Raw genomic sequence first — 9,301 nt, forward strand, 5'->3', positions numbered from 1 at the left:
TGTGTTGTGAACTATTTTGGCTTTATTGGCTTTCACTCGACAAAAAGAGCCGGAGTGTGTGAATGGCCAGTGTGAATTGGAAAATATTCTCACTGCCTGATCACTTGTCGAGGAAACTAAAACGTAGCAGTGCTCGTCTACGGCCAACCCAATGCAACCCCGAAACATCTAGGCGCCAACCATTATAAAACACTTGCGTCTGCCACCGGGGTTGTTTTCCCTTAATTCAAGTCTAGTAGACTTGAAATCCCTATGCTATGTCTACGTTAGCTTCTTATATGAGGCCGATGGCGTTGTTCAACACAGTGATCACTGAAGTTGATAAAGCAGCATGATACATATAAGCTTTGTGCTTCGACATTGCTTTTGTATCCTTTAAAGCAGTAATATCCAAAGGGTATCGAATAAATAGAATCCAATGACTTTTTGTGAGGACATATAATTTCCGGAAGACGGGTGAGTGCATCGCAGAAGACGGGACAGACAATACGAAAAAAAAAAAGTAAATTAGATCTCATCCTCTTTTTTCGCAAAAAATAAATAAAAATATACATGGACTAATACCGCAGAAAGACCTCGCACGGTCATGCCGCAAGCTTGGACCATGCGCTATATCGATTAAACAGATCTATTGCCAAGCATATACCACTGCTCAGATGCACGCGCAGTCCGCAACTGTCGCTATCTAGGTCGGCAAGTCTGATTCCATCTGTACGGTAGGCTCTTATTACTAGCCAAAGCTATTTCATTCGTGGGCCGTAACTTAGTTCAACAACGAGGTAGTCGCGTAATACATCGCAGATGACAATTTGGACGCTCGTCAAAGCAAACCGCACAACGTATTCAGTAGCAAGATCGGCACCCCTCTCTTAGGATCGTCTTATATTTCGTACTACGCATTGTTAATAAACCACAGTTTAGAACTACAGTGAGAATGCTGCAGCAAGTCACAATAGTGCAACGAATTTTCAGAAATCCACAACTGATCTTCGAGGTTGATTCTATAGCTTAAACAGGCACGCACACGTTGCGCCTGGGTGCTCCGCCCACCTCAACTCCCAGCAGAAACTCCGGCCCTGCCGACACAAATTACTTCAGTGCGACTCACAGCACTGTTTTCGCAAGTAGAATGGCGCTACGTCCATATCACATAGACCGCGCGAGCGTGAATCAACCTCCTGAAGCTGCCACTGAGCGTATACATGGCATACAACACGGAGTGTTCGCTCGCCCAAGCCAGTATGCCGACTGCCCATAGATGGCGCCACTGCCTAGGCAATATGCAGTGCCTAATGAAAATCGTCTGTACATGCCAGTCAGTTACATTAACGAAAACATGTGGCTGTGATCCGAGTCGTCCTTTGCGAAGACCGGCGAGTCGACCGGCAAGTGATAGGGAAGTGGTCAGAGCGCGTTATGGACTGTTAATGCTGCAGATCGCAGCATTACATTTGATGTTTATGGGTCTATGATACGTTCATGATTTACTCTCTTCTACTTCTCATTTCCCATTATTTTACTTTCCAATCATTCAGGCTGGCACGCCATTCTAAATCGGTGACCCTCACAGTCATTTCCGATCTCTTTCTTTCTGTATTTCGATGAGATTAGGTTAGTAAACATAAAATGCCTTCCTGACTCTATGCAGACGTAGACTTATCCTCATTGAAGGCAAAATTTAATTATGGGGTTTTACGTGCCAAAACCAGTGCTGATTATGAGGCACACCATATAGTGGGGGACTGCGGAAATTTGGACCACCTGGGGTTCTTTAACGTGCACCTAAATCTAAGTACACGGGTGTTTTCGCATTTCGCCCCCATCGCTAAATGCGGCCAGCCGTGGCCAGTGATATACTCTGTAAGCCCTCACGCTCTCTACTACCCATTCAGTTCGTCATTTACTAAGTTTGTTACTCTATGTAATTCGGGAAATAGGAATGAAAAGTTTCCATCCCGAATAGTTTCAAGAGCGACAACAAAAGATAGGAATGCCTGAGTAAGCAGAGAAAATTCTTATTCATCATATATGCATTTTTTGGCATACATACGCGCATATTAATTGTCCTTGCCTTCTTCTTGAGGGCAGCATTAGTGTATCATTATCGGTCCTTCAAGCTTTGATCTGCACCAGAGCTAGATGAATTGCTTGCAGTGCTTTTCAGTAGCCCTGAATGCCTTGTGCCAGGAACATAAAATGCGCCTCATAGGTAGTGTAGGCTACTAAAGATGGAAAACTCTCATGTTTAGGTCCTTGGGACACAGTTTGTGTTTAAAAAATACTGTAATAAGAGAAAACGAAATGCGACCTTATACACAATGTGGGATCAAGGGTCATGGAAGCGCTTAAAATCGGTAGTTGGGCTAATAAACCCTTTGAGGGGATCGATAGATTGGAAACGCCTAAATAAAAAATGCTTTTAATATGCAGATAATGTCTGCTGTACTTGAAATGTTCCAAGTTGGGGCTTAGAAGGTGATTCCAAATCAATATTTTGAGGAATTTCCGTTATTATCCTAATAACAGATTTTGTGTTGTGAAAGTTGTGTTCAAATAACAATAAAAGAGGGGTTAGGGCCTGGTATGCTAGGAATTCTGGTGCCTCAACGAGTGTTCTGAGGAGAGTGTGCAAATAGTGTTATAACTTCACAACGGAACGGTATTATGAGTTCAGTGGCTTTTGTTCGGTATTTCGAATCAAGGCATGAAAAGGCGATAGTTAGAAATGAGATACCAACATTACTTAATTTAAAAAAAAATTATCGCTTTACATTTTAAGACTTCAAAAGAAAATAGAACAGTTGAGTTGAGTTTCCTTGTTTTCACCGCGCTTTATGGCGGCCCCTAGGTTTGAGGTGTATATTTCAATTGATGCTAAAATTAGGTGAGCGCAAGAAGTGAATGAAGGAACTCGTAGGCTCAGCATAAGCGGCTGTGTGCTTTTTGTTTGAACATATCGCTTGTCCTGTAACGTTACCGCCCTTGTACAATTTAACTGGAAGCTTACCTGACTGATTTAGGATTTGTGTATCAAATCAGCACATTAATTAACATGGAACGGAGCTCAGTCATTGCAATTACCTAACTTGCTTGAATTTAAATGAATGTTGTCTAGCAGCTCTAGGCTACGATGTTGCCCACTTAATTACCATGAAAGGTGAAACACCGTCGCGCAGGAGTTTTCTCTACTGTTTCTTGGGCGAATGCGAGCTTTCTGGTTCTTTTATTTTTTTACATAGTTTGATCTTAGTGGCTTATGTAACTATGGTCATGATGGTGCCGCTCCTTAAGTCCAGTAGGAAATTTCCGGTACACCTGCCTAATACATAATATATTGGAACTTCCGCAATTAACCAACATATTTCGAACTTTGCATACACATTTGCCATAACTTCTCCCTTATTTTAATGAATCATAAACAAGGTGGACTTGCCAAGTTCACGGAGAACACGGTAGAAACCAACTGCGAACGTGGCATGACATGTTGAAACTAAGATAAAAGGAGCGTTCATCGATTCTTTGGAATGCCTATCTTTATACCAGGATCGCGAAAGTGTTGCCACAAGTTACACTTGACATTGCCACTATTTTCTCCAAAATTGGAGTTCGTGTCTTGTGCAGTTGCTTTAGGACTTTGGAAAGTATAGCAAATAACAACCGCATGACTCTCTGGAACGCTTGAATAGGTAACTTTCTACAGAGGTTGTAATTAAGCTACAGAGATTAAAAATTTACCGTTCATCACTAATGAACCGCTTTCTACGTTTACGAAAAGATCCGAGGACATCTAAGCACTTCTTAGAGTTGTGAATGCGAAAGCATTAATGTCCAATTGAACGCCCCTGAGTTGTCCTTTCGAGTATTGCTCGGGCGCTTTTAACGCCCTTCTTAAAGAAACGGCTATCCTGAGGCATTTTGGGTCAAAAAAGTATAAGGTGGAATATTTTCCTGCGCGCTGTCTTCGACCTAAAGATCGCTTTCGGGTGAACCGCTGCTCTACCAGATACGGTCAGCGCACTCGTAATTGCTTCATACCCTCCTGTCTCAATCAACTACCAGCAAGTGCCTTTCGCGTGAAAACAAAATATAAACTAAAGCAAATTCTTCGTCGCATTAGTCTTAATATTTTAGCCCTCAGACTTCCCTTGCAGGTTCCCTCGAATCATAGATAACTATCTGACATGAACGCCTTAAGAGGACGACATATGGTTCGGCGACTGCATCATACAGGTGCCGAAGTGTAAGAATATACTGTGAAGACAGTAACTTGTTTGTTTTTTTATTTTGGGCGTCCTGTACCCTACTGACGTCATATGTATTTTTTCTGTCATGTGCTCTTTTTCATTTTCAGATGTTATTACTGGTTCTCAGGGCGGATTTTTCAATATTGTATAACAACATAATCGCCATTTCGTTGCTTGTATTGCGAGTGCCACCTTACAGTATACATTTCCTTCTAATTTACGTTTGTACTATTTGTCTTTTATTTCCGTCCTCATTGCTGCTGGGGTTTCTTCCTTTATTTTTCCTTACTTGCTTATTCCTGCCAAAATATGTTTTTGCATATTCTGTTGTGTCTGTGATATAGCAGTTTTGTAAACGCTGCCTGTCGGCTCTGCCCTTCAAGCCCAATGCGGCTTTGGCAGGCCTACCATGTATTTGTGCCAATGAAATTCTGCTAATAAAGTATTATTATTATTATTATTATTATTATTATTATTATTATTATTATTATATTATTATTATTATTATTTATTATTAATGTACCATAGCGGTACGTGTAGACTGAGCCAGCAGCCTAACCTAACCTAACCTAAGCAGCAGCAGCAGCCTACGGTGCCAACGCCACATTCACAGACGTCCTACGCGACGAGAGACCGAGGAAGCAGCAGCGGCCAACAAGACCGGTAGCCGCACGCAGCAGCTAAGCCTATAGTGGGGGCGATCGAGATAGAGAGATAGGGATGCAAGCCGGCTTCCGAGAGCGAGAGCGAGGGTGACTGGTGTCGCGGCATTGCCCTCTACACTCACGCAACACCTGGCGCGCTAATGGGCAGCAAGTGTTCCCTGAGACACACTCGGGACATGGCGTCGGTATACTACACTAGAGGGCGTCACGAAAAGGTGATTTCCAACCTGCGCCTTGTACCAGGCGTCGGCGTTCCTGCTGAAGAACCGGCTGGACGGACATCTGCACATCCACACGGACGGCTCCGTCCTTGCAAACTCCGGATCTGCCACAGCCTCCTGCATGATCCCTGCCCTCCAGCACTCGGGAGCGTGCCGGCTGCCTTTCGCAGCAATCTCCACCACCGCTAAGGTGGCTGGCCTCCATCTGGGTGCGGACCTGCTGGCGGAGGACCCCCCCCGAATTCTCCGGCTGTCATCCTCTGCGCATCGCGAACGGCGCTCCTGGCTCTTCGTCGACCGGAGACCGTCTGCCTTGGCGTTGCGCTGCTGGCGGAAAAGCTTCGCGCCCTTGTTTCAAGTGGCTTGAAGCTGTCCTTATAGTGGCTCTCCTGTCACGTACGTCGGCGTCCAGGGCAACGAGGAGGCTGACGCCCTGGCAAAGGCAGCACACCATGCTACTGTACCAGTCAGCAGCGCTGTAACTGCCTTTGACTATGCAAGGCACACGTTGCAGGGGCACCTAACGGCGCTCCACCCGGATCGGCGCGTCGCCAGCGGTCGCCCTCCCCATCCACTTTCTGATCGCGGCCTCACAAGGCAGGAGCGGTCTCTCCTACTGCGCCTCCAGATCGGCTGCTCCTGGACGGCTTCCCGGAAGTACAGCAAAGGCTGGCTCCATCCCCGGCCTGCTCAGAGTGCGGAGAGGAGAAAACAATCGACCATCTACTTTGTTTCTTTCCCGCCTTTTCCGAAGAAAGGGCTTCTCTCTACGCCTCACTCCAACGCCTAGGACTCCTTACGGTCTCAGCATCGCAGCTGCTCTTTCCCGGTCGGCACCACGGCTCCGCCTTCAGGAACCTTCTCACATTCCTGGAGGACACGGGGCCGCCGTGTAAATTGTGAATGCGCCGCCTGGCTATTCCTAACAGTCAAGGGCTGTGTAATCACCTCGACCTTCTCTCTCTTTTATTTATCTTTTCTTTCTTCTTTACATCCCCCGCCCCTTCCCCAAGGCGCTGAGTCGTGCTGCCTAAAGGGCTGCAGAAAATAGCGCCTCTTCCTCTTCCTCTTCACAACCACAATCTCTCTCTCTCTCTCTGACGTGGCGTCGCAGCCAATGGGAATTTACTAGCCGTTTCACTACTGCAGACGACAAACGCGGGCTTTTTTGATCAATGGGACATATGACACTTTCGCATCAAAAGTGTCTCGAACTCGGCAACAAAGCTTGCAAAACCTCCGACGAAACGTCACCCGATTCCTTGCTAGTGGCGCAACGTGTACGTTTGGGCACTTGATACGGCAATATACCTACCTCAAACATGCACTTCTTTATAATTTCGGACGAGAACTATGTTTTTTTAACATCTAACTCATTTAGATTTAAATACTTAATTAAAAGGCGCGGAGCGGTAGCGGAGTGCTTCAACTTCAGTTGATAAGCTTTCCCTCTTGGCTATAGTACAAGTAACTGCACTGATAAATACCCATCTAATTGCCAGACCAATCTCTATGGGTATGATTTAAGAGAGGCATTGCAATGAGCAATTTACTTCGGCTGCAAACACAATCATTGTTTATTGTCACTCTCGTGCGATTGCTTCGCAGTTTCGGAACATTACCAGTGCTCGCGAACAACTTTTTGTGGCAATGTAGGAAAATTCGGGGCCCTTCCACTATGTGAAGATGGAACACCAGCGAAACTGTACTTGTTGGTAACTATATTGAGTTATATATGATTAATTGTTTTATTCATTGAAAAAAAAATTGTCGCAGTTTCACCTGACAGGCGAAGTATCAATTACGATAGCAATTAGTAGAGAGCTATACGGAGTATGGATAGTAGTTTATAAGCTGTATAAACTTGGACATGCAGCAGCACCAGCAACGCGCAGAACTGTTGTCGACGCCGTCGGCGTTTTGCCCGCGTTCGCACCGAACGCGCGCGGCGTTGGTAACTGTTGCCGGTGCCTCTGGGGGGCGGCTCGGAGGTTTTCGACGAGATCAGAATGGGACACTCGTCGAGCAGCGTTGGAAATCATACCTCCCTACTCGCCTCGCAACGTTTTTATATAAATACGCATTGGGTGCCGCAGATAAACGTCATTTGTTTGCACGTACAGTTCACCGATTAACTGAGAAATACATCCCTAACCGCACAATCACATCAAATGTGCAAGCGCCATTGTATTACAGTCATCTAAAGCGCTTATCCGACCGGGAAATGTGCTTCTATCACTTATGGAAATCACCCCTTTCCGATGCGCGCTGGGCAGCTTATAAATCCGCTTCACATATCTATATAGCAGCTCTAAAAACTGCTAAAGGCAACTACTTGTCTAGTACACTACCTGAAATACTAAAAAAAAAATCTTAAGAAGGTCTGGCAAATAATAAACCCAACAAATAACAATGCTATTTCATTAGAAGATTAATCTGGAAATGCTGTTTCCGAGAACACATGCGCAACCATTCTAAACGATTCATTTACAAGTCAATTTTCGAAAACTAGCAATATTGAACTTCCTATCGCATACCAGTGCGAATACTTACCAATACATCCTGTGATTGTTGGGTACCTGGAAAAAACAAGTTAATAGATAGCTTATACCGTATCATGCGTCACATGGTTTCGATTGCATTAACAGTAAATTCCTTAAAAGCACTAGCCTCTTTAGTTCCATGATACTGACAAAAATTTACCAACAATTCCTGAACTCATGTGAGCTTCCAAAGAAATGGAAAATTGGGAAGGTGGTTCCAATCTTTAAATCTGGTCCCAGAAACACACCTCTTAATTATCGACTCATATCTCTCACATGCAGTTGTTGTAAATTGTTACAGCATATAGTTTTCACGAACCTGGCCGGATTTCTAGAGTCTAACTCATATTTCACTACAGCGCAGCATGGTTTTCGAAAATCATATTCCTGTGAAACTCAACTAGTATCTTTCACCCATGAGCTGCATTGCGTCCTGGATTGCTCATCCTGGCCATACTGGGACTAGACCTAACCAAAGCCTTTGACAATGTGAAACATGAAGCAATATTGGAAAACCTGGAAAAATTAGGAGTTGGGCGTAAGACGTACGAATACATCAAAGACTTTCTATCTGACAGAAGAGCAATTTTAACAATAGGAGGAGTGGCGTCGGACGAACTAGAGATGGGAAGCAGAGGTACGCCGCAAGGCTCTGTCCTCTCGCCTTTTCTCTTTAATGTCGCCATGATAGGCCTCCCAGAAATACTTAATAACATTGAAGATCTAAATCATAGCCTATACGCCGATGATATTACGCTATGAATAGCGGGAGGCAGTGATGGTCATATTCAGGACACACTGCAAAAGGCGATTGATGCGGTAGAAGCATACGTTGGGTCGAGAGGTCTGGGATGCTCCTCGCAGAAATCCGAGCTCCTGCTATACCAGCCAACGTCAAGAGGGAAAAAGAAAACCGAAGTCCCCAATATACAGCTCTTCGCAAACCAAGGACAACCCATACCTCTGGTTACAAGTATAAAGATCCTCGGTATGCGGATTCAGAACAACGGCTACAATATTGAAACCATCAGACAGTTAGAAAGCAATACATATCAGACAATGCGTCTGATTTCGCGCATAGCAAATAAACACCACGGTATGAAAGAAAATAGCTTGATCAGACTAATTCAAACTTTTGTTCTCAGCCGGATCGTCTACGTAGCGCCATTCTTAGACCTTAAAACTGAAGAAAAGAAAAGAATCAACGTCATGATCAGGAAAACCTACAAGCAAGCTCTGGGGATCCCGGTCTCCACTTCGAATGAACGTTTTGAAGCGCTGGGGCTCCATAACACCATAAAAGAATTGATAGAAGCTCACAGAGCTGCCCAGATGGAGAGGCTCTCCAAAAGTCAAACCGGGAGACATATTCTGGAATCACAGCGCATCAACTATGAACCCAGAACTGACATCAAAACAGATATACCTGCGGACATTAGGAGACACCTATATATCCCCCCGTTACCCAAACACATGCATCCTTCGCACAACGAAGAAAGAAGAAAAGAAAGAGCCAAAGCATTAGGAAGAAGGTTTGATAATTCTAAAGATGTGCTCTATGTAGACGCAGCAGACTACGAACATCAAGATGCCATGGCAGTGGCAGTAGTCAATAATCAAAGACATGC

This window comes from Dermacentor silvarum, chromosome 3 (assembly GCF_013339745.2).
Source record: "Dermacentor silvarum isolate Dsil-2018 chromosome 3, BIME_Dsil_1.4, whole genome shotgun sequence".
NCBI classification, from domain to species: Eukaryota; Metazoa; Arthropoda; class Arachnida; order Ixodida; family Ixodidae; genus Dermacentor; species Dermacentor silvarum.